This window comes from Strigops habroptila, chromosome 7 (genome assembly GCF_004027225.2).
Source record: "Strigops habroptila isolate Jane chromosome 7, bStrHab1.2.pri, whole genome shotgun sequence".
Lineage (NCBI taxonomy): Eukaryota > Metazoa > Chordata > Aves > Psittaciformes > Psittacidae > Strigops > Strigops habroptila.
In genome coordinates this window covers 34,848,262-34,863,559 of record NC_044283.2, presented here as the reverse complement: position 1 = coordinate 34,863,559, position 15,298 = coordinate 34,848,262, and the positions used below count along the sequence as shown (strand labels likewise).

The window sequence follows — 15,298 nt, the reverse complement described above, 5'->3', positions numbered from 1 at the left end:
CTCACCAAGTGCACCCAGGTTCTTGAGCATAAACAATGCCATGAATAGGTTTACCCTTTCCTGAAGAAGGAATAACCCACTGTTTTTCCGAGAAAGCTCCTTTTATGTACTGTGGGGAGCTTACCTCCTTCCATCATGCTCAGGGGTTCTGCTTGGGCACGCCAGGTCAATTGGCAGATCCTCTAGTGTTAACTAGCCAAGTGGCTTTTGCTAAATGTGTATCCTAGTACTTGAATGTACCACCACCTATTGCTCTCAGTGTAGTTTTTAGCAGTCCATTGTACTATTCCATTTTCCCAGAGGCTGGTGCATGATAGGGGTTGTGATATACCCAGTCAGTCCCATGCTCTTTGGCCCAAGTGTTTATGAGGTTGTTTCAGAAATTAGTCCTATTGAATGACTCAGTTCTTTCACGGGTGCTGTGTCACCATAAAACTTGCTTATCAAGGCCTAAGATAATGTCCTGGGCAGTGGTATAGGGCACAGAGTATGTTTCCAACCATCCAGTAGTCCCTTCCACCATTGTAAGCACATGGTGCTTACCCGTGGCAGGTTCATGGTAGTATGGTACTGTCAATCTGCCCAGCCTCCTCTCGATATTTCAGCCATAGTCTTTTATGCCAAAAAGACTTTAGCTGCTTGGTTCTTTTGATTATAGTGTACATTTGACATTTGTGAATAACCTGTGCTATGGCATCAATAGTCAAGTCCACCCCTCAATCACAAGCCCATTTGTATGTTGCATCCCTTCCTTAAATGTCCAGATGTGTCATGGGCCCATCGAATTATAAATAGCTAATGTTTATGTAGCAAATCCACCTGAGCCAATTCAGTTCTAGCAGCTGGGTCCACCTGTACGCTCTTTCCATATTCTTCAGTGACCCGATGCATAGGTATGTGAGCATCTGTGTGACATACTGTTACAAACAGGTTCTCTACCTGAGCAGCAATATCTTGCCATAATTCAGCAGCCCAGATGGGTTTACCTCTGTGCTGCCAGTTGCTCTGCTTCCATGGCTGCAACCACCCCCACAGGGCATTTGCCACCATCCATGAGCCATATAAAATACTGGCCATTCTTCTCGTTCAGCAATATCTAAAGCCAGTTGGATGGCTTTCACTTCTGCAAATGATTCACCTCCTTCAGCAGTTTCTGTGACTTGTCATGTGGGACTCCACACAGCCAAAACCAGCACACTGGGTAGGTATTTTGAAGATACATTATTGTTTGCCTTTTTGAGAAGTTGAAAAAGGTTCTGAATATAAATCACTGAATGTGAAAATTCTTCAGATTTTTCAGTTTTCTTGAAAGAAGAGCATATAATACATGTAACATGCCATGAAGAAGTCCATACTTACCAAAATTAATTAGAAGTTCCTCACCCAAACTTTACTGAGAGCTATAAAATGTTTTCTAATCTAGGCTTGAAGTTTGTGTGGTTATGGAATATTATTGCAATGCAAGCATCTTATTTTGTAATTGTTGCAGAAAACTTTAAAATAGGTCTTAGCCTCTGTTAAGTATCTCCTTGGTATTTAGAAATTTGAAAAGTCCTTTTGAGGCTACCACAAAGTCAGGTTTTTACATTTCAAGGTTCTAAAAAAATAAAAAGAGCAGTTTGATGCAAGGATTATTATTAAATGATAACAACCAAAAGAAGAAAACTTGGAACCAAAATGTACCTATTTAAAAATAAACATTCACACATACAGGGCTTTACACTGTTTTTATTGCCAGTTTAGGCTACACAATTAATCAGTGCTTCTGCTATCTTGATAATCTGTCTGCTTGCTGTTGTAAATAACTTGCACTTGCTAGTGGAGTTGCTGACAGCTATTTAGACTTTCAGCTTCCAGAAATGCTACTAATTGTCATGTCTGTGGCTTCTAAAAGCATTTGCTTCTGAGGTAATCTTTGCAGCTTATTACCTGAAAGTCATTGGTTTTTGTTTGTATTTATTTTCTTTAGGTATTTATTTCCAAAGTGTGAATCTTTCTAATAGATGTAATTCACCTGAGACTACAAAGCAACCAGTAGCTTTTGCTGAACATGTTGCCTTGTTTGTGACACTGGTTTATCATTGTGGAAGACAGAACATTCTCCTGTAATGCCACATGTAATCTGTGAAACCTCGCACCTTAGGAAGGATGCATGTGTGAAATTTTCACACTTACACCTGCACAGTCAGGGAAATGGGGCTCCAGGGAGCAGGTGGGATGGGTTGCCTGTGCTTTCTCACCAGCAGACTCTCTCTGTGGAAAAGTGATGGAAACTTGACCCATATCAGAAAAAATCTGGTATTCCGAATACCCCTTCCAATTCCCCACTTTGGCAGCAGTGTGGGGTCATCCCTCAGCAGTACGCAAATTGTACCCTTCCTCCTCCTCTCCGCAAACACGTTGGTCTGTGTGCTCTTCACTGTAAATTCAGTCTGAGAGCAGAGGACCTTTACCCACCTCTGCTGTATCTGTTCAGATTTCACCCAGAGAACATCTTTCATTTCAAGAGCAGCAAAGAGCTGTTGGGCAAAAAATTGATTACTGCAGCCCCCTGTGCCTTGGCAGGTTATCATTAACCAGCTTCGGCAGCAAGACCGCTGGGTGGACAAAGCTTCTCAATCGCTTGTGATCACACTGTAAGCCACTGGCTGTGCCAGAAATAAGATAAAAGATATTTCCTGGACTTACTGTGCTGCGGTCTTGCCACAAGACAGTGCTCCCCCCTGAAATGTTTGGTTTTAGCCCCCAGTAGTAGTTATAAAAGTACGTTGAATATCAGAGTTCTTGGCCTGAGACCATCTGCTTCCCTCACAGTCACATACCACTCCCACACACCCATTACTTGTCACTAGCGAGAGGGTTACAGCAGAATACAAAAAGAAAGGCATTTTTCCCTATGATAATTTAACCAGGAGATGGACCAGGGAAACGTGTTGAGGCAGAGAGGGCGTGATTATGCTAGAAACGGAGGGGAGTTTCCCCGCAAGTGGAAAGCAGGAGGTTTCCAGACTCCAGTCATTCAGATCTTCTCTGGCTCTACGTCTGTGTAAGATCTTGTCCCGCTTGACTGGGGCATAGCTTGCTTTATAAATCAGCAATGTTACAGGGTGAGCAAGCTGTTTCTCTAAGTGCTCTCCCAGCATACCAAGAAATGCTTTTGCCAAAACTGTTACTGGTAAAGTGACAGCTGTTAGGTGTAAAGGGAGTTTACACAGTTTCTGCACATTAAATAATTTGAAACTCTAATACTGGTTATGTAGAAATTGGGTTACTATTAGGAGGTTCGAGATCAATCTTTTTGAAGAACTAAGTAGTATGTAGCATTTGTAATTCTGCCAGAAGGACACAAAATCATAGCAAATCATTTTATTTAACCTTTGCTTACCCCGGAAGAAGCAGCAACGTCTCTTCTGATGCTCCAATTGCCTGAAAAGCAGGGAATTCAACTTTTCATTTCCTAACAGTATATGGGAGATTTCATCACTTTTCACTGCACCACAGTGGTGATTTACTTTGTGCTTATTTGTGTATTTTTGCCATTGTTTCAAAAACATTTATTTTAGCTCTGCTCTTTTGGTGTCTTTATGCGTATAGTATCTAGTTGGCTACTTAAATCAAAGGGTGTAGTTGTGAGCTGTGATTTCTCTACCTTTTACCTGTTCTGTCAGTGTCTGCCTTAGAACTACAGCAGTGTTATTAAAAGGAAGAGCTTACTACGACATGAATCAGCCATGTTTTTTAAAAGAGCTTGGTTCAGGTGACATGCTGTAAAGTTTAGTTAGAAATTGAAGTGAAAGATCACCTGCTGGAAGCAGCTTTGAAGCAGCAACACAAGTATGACAATGAAAATATATACAGGAAAAGGCAAAGTCCACAGTCACTTATGAAAATGTTTCTGGAATTTAAACGTAAGACTGATTTTCACAGTTTGCTGTGTTTTATACACAAATTTTATATTTAAAAAATACTTCTGGAATTTACTCCTTAACTTTTTGTTTATTATTGGGCATAATTGTTTATTATCATTAACTATATTACAGTCTGTTTAAGCTGCTCAGCATACTGCTGTCCTTCACAGCCCTTGCAGAATAGTGAACACATCCAAATGCTTAATTAAATCACTCTCCGTGTCCACTGATACCTCTGAAATTATCATAGATTTACTTCAAATGCTATGCTAGATATGGGAGGGTTTTGTGGGTAAGTTACATGAACTGAGACAGTCAGACTGAAAGGTAGTTTTTGTTTCAACTCTAGCAATTCAAAGTTTATGTTTGATTTGAGGGTTAATGACTCCGTCTTCCTTCTGAAAAGGGAGGCGGGAAGCAGCAGTAGTGGAAACCCAGAACATCTTCTAAGAAATCTTTTGCGATGGAATTGTTCTTTTGATTGATACCTAACTAGAGTTGATTGTCATTACAATAGAATAATATCTTACTAAAATCGAGAGGGTTTTGTGGGGTTTTTTTTTTAAACATAAGGAGGAAGAACAAAATTCTAATTCACACGTAAGCCTAAAAAGCTTATTTAAAGTCATTAGAGAACAATAGTTCCTCAGTTTGCTCCTGTGGAGGCCCCCCCTCTTGCATTTCTCTTCCCTGACACAGTTAGGAGAAAAAAGTATTTAAAAGCTATTTTGGAAGCTTGGTTCCCTCTTCTTTTGCTGTCTTTCATGATCTGAATATTCCTTACAGTTGATAACAGGTGAATTAATCTGGAGACAAAAATTGATCTGGTGACCTATTGCTTTGTTTCTCTCTTGCTCTAAGGCCCAAGCTGCCTTTAAATCTAGAAGCCAGGATTAAACTCCTTTTTCAAAAGTCAAGACTGTAAAGTAAGCATCTTACTTTGATGTATTTCATAAAAGTTTGGTTATTAGGATTTTCTAATAAAATCGTATATGCTTTCTCATTTTTCTTAGAATTTTTCTCTTAGCTGTCCACTTTTGCATCTCCTCTGGCTATTATTCGTTCAACCTCTTTTCTACCACTTTTTCCCCCATGGTTTTCTTTTCATCTCACTGCCCCTGTTCCTCTTTCATTTCCTCCAAAGCAAAACATGAATCCCTCTTATCTGAGTTCTTTCAAATCTGATGAAACAAACTCACCTATTTGTGCTTACAAGTTTTATATTGTGTTTTCCCATTCCTAGCTTATCTTTCACAGATTTTATTAGTGTGGCCTTCTCTTCCTAGACAAGGCTGAGCATGCTTATAATGAATTAATTTGGGGGCCTTTCAAAATACTTTTGTATTTGTAAGTTTACAAAATGTTCAAATGGCGCCATTAACCTTTACAAGTCCATGGCAAAAATTCAGTTCATTTAATTAGTGAAGAATTTTCCCCCTGGCTCTTGGAATTGAGGAAATCTAGTGCTTTGCTCCTTCTTCATGAATGTCACATGTATGTCAGTGAAAGTCAGGTTTAGTAAGTAGTAAAAGACCCTTTAGCTGCCATTTTATTTATTGGGAAGAAAGGTAGTTTTTTGCAGCACTGGTTGTGTCAGCTGTAAGCATTGTGTAATCATGACTTGTAAGTGTATTTTGCCAGGGTAAAGGTTTTAAAAGTTTGGGGATGGAGTTAAGCCGTATAGCAGTATCTGTGCTTCTAAAGTAAATAGCTTTGGCAAATTGTTTTTCTTAGAAGCATTAAGAAATAAAATCAGAAAACAAAGAAAAAATAGACAGTCATAGCTCACTTTGGATTAATGATTTTGGATAGGAACCAAAATTATCTAACACTTGAAAATGCTAGGAAATCTATTAAGAAGTCGTACATCGAACTTCTCAATCCATACCACACTCCAGTTAAACATGTGGTATGAAATGAGTACATACATTACACACTGTCATTTTGCCTGAATCAGGATTATAGAACTTATTCAGCTTACAGCTGAAGCATGCTACTTCTTTTTTAATATATAGCATTTATTTATAAATCCCAAGTTTTGCAGTCAAAATTAAGTGTCTGTCTGTATCTGGAATAAACAGAAGGTGCTGGATGAGCAAAGCAGGAAATGGGATATTCCACATTGGTTTACCTGTGTTTTACAGGCAGGTTTTGGCTATGTACTCGGAGACTTTTCGTGTGAATTCTAGTCTCCTGTCAGCATTTTGGAAAGCTGAATTTGTTCCTCTCCCTACAAAGTCTTTCAGCCAAACTTCTGCATTTTTGTTTCATGTTTTGTTTTCTTTCAGTGAAAACCTGAATTCTCTGGTTAAAAAGCCAGCCTTCCATTTGTGAGCTCAAAATGTATTTCTCCACTGATTTCCACGAGTTATCAGCAAAGAAGATTATCTAAAGCTAGCAATAACTGCATAACTTTCTCACTTCTGACTCTAAACAAGGACGAAAGATAATCTTTCATGAAGATGCATAAAAGTCTATTCTGAATAGAAACAAGTATGACTTTAAGTGAAGCCTGTGGGCTTGGTGCTTCCCCCGCCCCATAGAATATTGCTTTGGAAGACTGCTGTCCCCCAGGGAAAAAAACCTGAGCCCACAGTCTTGCAAAAGATCTGAATCCCACTGCAGGGAAGCCAGGCCAGGAGCACACCACTAAAGGTTGCATTATTATGTTTTGATCTCTGCATAATTTAAGCTGAACGCCATTTCTGTGTCTAAAGGGAGCAAGCTTTTGTTATTTCTCACTGTGTGATAGCATCTTTTCCTAGTTTGATCTCCAAGTAAATTGTTGGAAATAAGTGAGTGACATTTTGCCATTGGAGGGGTTTTTTGGTTTCACAGACCTCAGATCCTAAAAAGAGAATAGAAATAATGTCTATTAGTGTCCCTGTTAACTACTGTGTGGGTTAGCCTGGGGTGGAAGGAGATAGTGTCCACGTAATACGACAGCGGGATTTTAAGTACACTGTTTCTTCCAGTTCATTTTGTGTGCGTAGTTGCCATCATGCATTTTATGTTATCTTTTTTATTTCTTTTGCTTGAAAAGCAAGATCATAAGTATGTTATGCCAGCAGGTTAAATTTCAATTTACTTTAACAGTGTTTTTGCACTTTTTTCATCTTCGGTCTTAAATCCCTCTGGGGATAAAAAGGCCAGTATTAGGAAGGTTGTCTGAGGAACTAATTCCACTACAGCTTTTTTCACTGAAGCTGAAATATTTATCTCTGTTTCAGCTTTCATAAGATGATTAAACCATCCTCAATTCACTTGAAAACCTTCGAAGTTTCAGTCCACTTTGTTTCTTAAAATATCTGCCTTGTGGATGACGGCATCATCACTGGTTTTCCTTGATCCAGGTGAATTGGTTCTCCCAACCTGAGCTCTTTCACCCTATATGCTTTTGTAACTACCTTCTGTTAGCTGATCTCTTATATGGCACCATGGACGAGAAGGCATGTATCACTGTATGGTATTTAAAATAAACAGATTTTGCCTGCCATAATATTGACTGCATGTTACATATTTATTGAAGGGGTTAATGGAGTAGTTGCAGGCTGGAGGTGGATAGGTTGGAATGCTTTGAGAATCAATTCCAGCTAATGGAAAAAATGTTTTAAAAGTGAGCTGGTTCAGTTCCCACAGTGAACAACAGAGAGTGGAAACAACATTTAATAAACCTTTCAGAAGTATATCCTCCGATTTTTCCTTTCACCACCATCTGTGGAAGAAATGCCCGCTTTCTTCTCAATGGGCAGTATTTCTTCCTGCAGAGTATTTGCTTTACTCTGTTAGGTATCAAGAGAAAGCTCTTTATGTCTTTGGACAAAAAAATATTTGAAAAATATGTTCTGTTCATGTGTCCTCTAAGACTTCAGTTTTACTGACTTTGCACGTTTTTGTTTAAATGGCAGGTTGACCAAAATAAAACCAACCCGAAGATTCCTTCTCAACTGCTCCTAAATATGTGTCTTCCAGTAAATTGAAGAGATTTTAACTATATGCATCTTGGTTTACAAAGATAGATGCTTCAAATGAAAATCTCTGTTGTACTTGGATTACAGGGAAATATTGTATCTTCTGATTTAATGTCTGTGTCACCTCCATTTTAAAAACTAAGGCACTTACAAGACTTGGCAGACATATCCTGTTACTTGTGAAAGTAATACATGATTACATTTGTTGTTGTTGTTTGGAGGTTTTTACTATGTAGTTCTCATGCAGAGTTGAGAGGCTTACAGTAATATTTTTGCATTGCTAATTAAGATGATTAAGGAAGAGGTTTTATTCTACTGATAAACCTCACTGAAAAATCCCAGTTTTATTTTGCATTTGAGAATTGGCATGATTTTAAATGCAGGGCATATTTGTTGTGAACCATGAACAGTCTTTATGAAACCTGAAGAAGATTTGTGAAAACAGCCTGTAATAAAAATCACACATGCTTCATAAAACACTACTTGATAGATATCACTTGCACCATTAAGAACTAAATGACAAAGGATGTAATTTCAGTTCTGGCATGCAATATTAATCGAAAGCCTTTAAAGCATCTTGCTGATGGGAACTATGACAACATGACATTGAAGAATTACGAACTAGAGACATCTATCTTAATCAGATTTTCAAAGTAAATGACAGAAAATAGAAAGTTATTTTATCTTTCTTCACAGGGTCACATATCATATAGGGTATATAGCTTTTTTGCTTGTTTATTTTAAAAATACCAGGGACAAAAAATTCTGCCTTTCAAGTAAGTTTAAAGTTCAGTTTGTATGCTTAACAAAGTTTTTGTGAAAAGATCATAACTGATGGTTTCTGTTTGCTGCAGTAAGATTTCTAAAACATTATAGAGAACTGAATTATAAAACAGAGCTGAGCATGCACAGATATTATCAGTGTGAAATTGTTGAGGGGAAATACTTTGCTAAATGGATATGAAATGGAAATACAAAGTTGCAGGTGTACCATTAACCTGAAGTAACACTCCTGCAGGTAGCACGTCTGAAAGACACAGCTGAAAGACGTTGGTAAAAATATTTCTTCTTCGGTTCCTGAAGATGGCAGGTTTTGTGCATGACTTGTTTCTTTGTCTTCTAGTGTAAATAACCACTTACTTACAGGGTATAGGAAATCATCAACATGTACTTTGTGATTTAAAATACCAATGTTACGTGTTAGGGACTATCCTACTGACTTCCAGGGAGCTCTAGCTACTTCTTTCCTCTTGTCATCTGGTAGGTCTTGGACAGATACGTGCCATGTGTGCACCATGAGACCGTTTTGAGTTTCTCCACAATCAAATAAGTCTTTCTTCTCTTCCACAGCAGAAGTCTTTGTTTCTCTTTAAAAAGTAAAATGTTGAGATTTAAAGGAAAATGTGCAATGTAAGTAACAAGATTCAGATTTTCTTTATCAATTCTTCCAAACTTGGGATGCATTAACAAGGCAATGCAATCTTTCAGAGCATATCCTGCAGTTAAATTCATTGGTAGTTTCTCACTCCTGGGTAGCTTGACAGGTTGTCAGACCCTACAGGCAATGTACTGATGAGGAGACAAACATTGGCCCGCTTTGATCAAGCTACTTGTATGACTTTTTTCCATTTTATAATAGTATACACATACACGCAAGATGCATCTTTTGATCAAAGTGTCCTTATCACTTCTCTACATTCTTGTCACCACATAGCTGGCACAGAAGCACAGAGTGCTTTAAGAGGAAGTCAGCAGCAGCGGCTGCGGGTTAATTCTGTTTCCATCTCTATGTCCATTAACTGTAAAGCAAGCAAAAAAAGATAGTGCAGGCTGACAACAAATCGTAGAATCACAGAATGTTTTGGGTTGGAAGGGGCCTTAAAGATCATCCACTTCCAACCCCTTCTGCCACGAGCAGGAGCACCTTCCACTAGACCAGGTTGCTCAAATCAGAGTGAAATGGCTCTCCTGTGCTGGTAGGCACTGTGTCATCTCATTCCTTGCGCTGAGTGTGTGGTTTGGATCCTTAAAGCAGCTGGCAGGGCAGAGCCTGCCAACTCATTTGGACATGGAGAAGATTAAACAAATTTAGTGGGATTAACCACGAAATGAGCATATAGAGCGAGTTATCTTGGATTGCCACTATAGCTTGTAGTAAATGATCAGAATGGAAACTGTCTTGCGCACCTTGGCAGAAAAAGTACACTGAAGCAGTGGTTCATTCAAAAGGCAGATCTGTTTAATTGCAAATGGACACTTAAAATATGTGATTTTTCTCTAAACCCATAAGCTTCTTTTTGTTTCATTATTTAAATACAGCTTTTCATGAAAGGTGCTCCCAGACCAGAGACTTCTGGAGTGTTTGGGTTTACTTGCCTGCAGAATCACTGAAGCCCCGGCCATAGCGGTAGAGGTTGCCTCTTACCCTCTGTAAGCAGGGACTTTAAAAAAAGAACTGCTTTGGGAGCTCTAGGAATAATTAATTAAGCCGTAATACCACTTTCTACAATTTGCAGGGATTTCAAAGGTAAATCCCACTTCTGTTTACAGTACTTTTGGAGATATGTCCACGTGTCAATTAGGTAAAATTTCAAGTCCATCAAAGTGTTTAACTGAGGAAATCAAACCAGTTCTATGGAAATTACTTTTGACTGCTAGCAATCAAGGGCTACCAGACCAGAGACTAGTGACCTGGAAATGAAAGGTTTTATGTTGTGTTACCAGTTTTCTAAAACATTCAGTCTACTCCAGCTGCTTACTTCTTGTGTACATTGTGGATATTTGCTTTACTATGGCAGAGACTCTTCTAAAGAGTGTTAAAAATTAGCAACCTGGCTAGGAAGAGTTAAGACTCTCACAGACATAGATATTGAATTACGTTATGTTCACATTTGAAATGTTTATATCATAATGGAAGTCTTCGCTTTTGTGTTTGTCATGGAAACTCAAAGTTAACGTTAATTATACACTATTAAAAAGCCTAATCCTTATCAAATGGAAATCACCTCTTTTTCCTAGATGAGTAGCTAGCTGGCAGGTCTCAGTGATCTGCCTGTTATAGAAAGGCTATCACACAAAGTGTGCAACAAATTACTTTTTTTCATGGATACTTGGTCTGCTTTTCTCCTTCTGAATTAACCCCTTTCCCCCAAATGGCAGTAGTTATCATAATGTCTTTCTCTGCTTACTTTTTACTTTCACGTATGCATCTTTTCTGTATTCTTTCATATGCTGTTCAAATTCTGTAACAATTAAATGATAAAATTAATTAAATGTAAATTACTTTTTTGAAAAAGAAAAAAGAAAAAGGTTTTGTAAAATGCCACAGAGTGCATGTAATTTACCTCTACAATTGAAATGGCTGCTTTGCTTCACTGTGGTTCCCTAGAGTAAATAACAATTTAAGTATGTTTTGAAAAATTCATGTAACTGTAGTAAGACAGCTTTACACCCAATTTCTTGTGACTTTTCTGAGTTCTGTACATATGTTTGCATGCATAATTATCTGTTGCTGACTTATGCAGCAAATGCCTCAAAAATATGGGGCATTTTTGTTGCACCTGAACAACTTGAACACACAGACTGGTTTCTGGGTCAATTTACATTTGCTTCTTAACAACAAAAATTTTCTGTTTAAGATGAGTGGGATGGTTCTACAGTCATTAAGGTCTAGAGTAAACAAGAAAGTTTTAATTAGAATTTACCATTTTTAGATCTAAGACCACCTGTACCCATACCTGCTTATTTTTAGTGTAAAGCAGACATTCCCATTTAGATTAAATCAATTAGGATAGCATTTAAAATCCAATTTAAAGCAAAGCAACTGTAGCTTTCTACAGTAGTTTTTAAGTATTTCAAGACAATTGCGCTTTATCAAATTTGAATGCTCTTTGTTCTTCCTGGTAGTATATAAGAAGAAAATTTCTAATAAGTGGTTTGTTGTGAGGGCCCTGGCCAGGTCCTAGGACCACTGATCTTTTCACTAACTGGACGAAGAACTGTTTTCCTTTAAGATTTCCATTTTCCAACAAGCTGATTGATAGAGAGGAAGGAGGAGTTACAAGGTCTCAATCCTGGCCATTGTGGCACATGCAGGAGTATTTTTACAAGGAGTAGTCTCCAGTGTTTCAGAGCTCATGAAGTATGTATCTGTGTCATGAAACTCCCGCTGTTGTTTATAAATTCCTTAATTACAAAAAGCAAAAGAACAGTACTCTTCTGGCTGTGCTGCTGATTTCTCAGGAGACCTGTGTGAATCACTTACTATATATACCTCAGTTTCCCTGCATATGCAATGAGAGTACTTTTATAGTGTCACAGTGGTGTCGAGAGTTACTACCTAAAACTGATGGCTTTGTGTGGAAGTTGCAGTAATACTGAAAGCTGGTGCAAGATTGATGTTTCTCTTAGAAATTGTGTGGCAATCAGAATAACAGTGGATTCAGGAAATCCAGCAGGTTGAAGAAAGTATTGAAAGAGCATTCCTCAGTGATCTGTCATTCAGAACAACAATGTAGGACTGAGGAAATTCAGAGGAATATAGATTTTAGCTCTATTGATTTATGGAAAATCAGATCTTGTTAGGCACAATTCTACTTGTAGCTCTTGCATAATTAGAAGAGGAGTAAATCATTCCAGATTTTTCTGGCATTTCAGATTCTGTGGAGGCTGTAGATTCCCTGCCAATTGAAGTCACCCTTGGACACTAGAAAATGTCACCTGGCAGCATCTTATAGAGAGAGACAGTGGGCTTCGAGGATGTGTGATCTTTGTGAAATTGCACTTGCTGTGCTCTCCTAGCTCCCTTCTAGCCTGTGCCTTATGGTTACACGCTCATCCTGCAGCTCTTAATTTATTTTATATGTTACTCTGTAGTTTCAGTGTCAGTAATGTTTATATATTATGTAGTAGAAGGGCTTTGTAAATTCATAATAAAATTCTGGGAAAGTAATCTAAATCCCAAGCAGTGGCCCGAGTAGCTGGCCTGTCAGCTGAGGAATACGATTTCACTCCCCCAGCATGTTAGTGGTGTACTTACTAGATCTAAGCATTTATTTGGGGAGTGCATAAATATCCTTTACAGAGCCTTTAGTGTCCCTCTTCCCCATTGTAGAGTGTGTGGGAAGGTCTGACCTTTCACTGAGAGAAGCCTGAAGGCCTGGCATCATCCCCTTACATCCTCCTTCGTGCAGGAGAACAACATTATTTTAGTCTCTGCTTTGTCTTTAGCAATGGATGGTGCAAGATCTGTAGTCCTAAAAATTATAAATTAAAAGTTTGGTTTTCAGCTGAGATTTTAAATTAGAACAGAAATCAATGAAGAAGGATGTCAGAATAATGTTTCAGCTGGTAGGAGCTGCGGAGGAGGACGGTATGGCTCTGAGCACGGCAACACTGTTGAACAGGGCCATGCAGGTAATAGAGTCAAAAAGGGAAGTCACATCCTTAGCCAATTTTGATTATGTAGTTTGATTAAAACTAAATTAATGAAAATTATTTAACTTTTTTTTTTCTGTTGTGTAACTTATCATTTATACATGTATATATTTACACAGACATATGGAAATACTTATACAGACATATGTGCATGTATATATTTTTATGTACACAGACACCTGTATATTATAAAATATAGGGCCACAGTTAATTCTGCACCAGCCGGTAAATAGCCTGTAATCTAAATCAGATAAAATTTTAAGTAGACATGGAAAAAAACTCTTTGCTAGTGTTAGTCTGTTAACTTTCCTTTAGCTGGCTTGTTGAAATGTGGCTTGAAGCCCTTGATAGTGATTGTAATCACATGCAGTGACACACTTTGTGTCAGCGTTGGTGAAGACAAGGCTGATCAGCTGCATCCTTCCTGGAAGGTAATTTTTCATTAATGTATTGGGGATTTGGTGTTGAAAACTTTACTGGCAATGTAAATGCTGTCATTATTTTAATGACAGATTCAGCATTGCTGCTGTTTGTGACGAAACTCGTCCATGCAAGAAAACTGGAAAGAAGAACTGGGAAGGTTCTTAGAAAGGAAATTATTCCGAAGGCTGGACTTTCTGTTTAAGCTTAGCACATCTATTCCTTAACATTCTCAAATTTTCTTATGTTCATGACCTGAGAAATTGCTCTCTGCTGAATTATTTTTATAGTAGTTGCCCGTAAATTATTGAAAACATCTGTTTCAACAGAAATACTTTTCCTGTGCTCTCTATACCAAGGTATTATTATTGGGTTTGTAACAATTTGCAGTTATAACCAGTTCCAAACAGGGAATTGCTTATGCAGATTAAACAACTAATTTAAAAACTATGTGAAAGCCTTTACACTGTGAGCAAAGTGCAGGCCCTGTATCTTCTGCTCTGCCTAAGACTTGCATTTATATTATGGGGTATGTTCTCCCACAGTAGTTTATGAAATAGATTGCAATTTGAATTACATATTGTTACATTTTTAAGCATCATCTGTCATTGCTAAATCATGACGAAGTGTATTGAGGGGGTTTTTGTGTGTGTTCATTGTGTTGTATGGCAAGGTTTGTCTTCTATTTATGACATTTACTATGGATTTTATAGAAAAGATTGCTAAAACCTAACATTGATGGAAGTATTTGATTGTGGGTTCTGCTGGTTTGAGGTTTAGTTTTAAGCTTTATGGGTGTTGTGTACTTTGGTTATATCAAAAAAATGCTTCCTTTTGTTTTGATGGCCTGAGTCTCTGATCACCTGTGACTTACTCAATGTAACTGTAGTTACATTGCATGGTGTGAAATTGGAAAATCTGTTCTGTGTGTATTCTAATGGATGTGACGGTCATTAAGTATATGGGTCTTCTGACGTTGTAATCAGATGTGATTCAGTCTGTTAAATATCCATGAAGCAACATCTGCTTCACAGAGTGACCTTCTGCTAAAGAATATTTAGCATCTATTAGTAGATCATAGTGCAGATCTGCCTTATTTGAAATGCACTAAACTAGAGTAGCCTACTGCTGTTTAGCAACTAGCTTGTAATAATTTATTGCAGTTAAATAAAGCTTAAAAAACTCCATTAAATAATTATAGGGATTATATGCATTCCAAAACCTTTGTGTTCTATTGAAATTACCCATTTAATTTCAGGGTTGGTTTGTTAAAAAAAGCTGAAATCTAAAGGCACATTAGGGGATCTGTCAGATGCTATTTTCTGTAGGTGTTAATAAAACCATATTAAAAAAAAATGAAACAAATTAAAACCAAAAGCAATTTTACCATCTGTTGTATATTAATTAGAACTTGGTGTATCAAGGGTAAACTTGCTCTTAGAGAATGTCACTGATGTCTGCTAATAGAATAATATGCAAATATATTAGATGATAGGATTATATTGAATTTCTCATTCTGCTTTGGTTGTAGCAAATGCTAAGATGGTGTATAACGAACTTTAA

At 37.7% G+C, this 15,298-nt stretch overlaps 1 protein-coding gene across 27 annotated transcripts in view; it reads left to right on the top strand.

The window, feature by feature from the left end:
- The window catches only part of TENM3 (teneurin transmembrane protein 3), an 817,612-nt gene that overhangs the window by 662,244 nt on the left and 140,070 nt on the right, over positions 1–15,298 (top strand). The gene's annotated exons all lie outside the window — the stretch shown is intronic.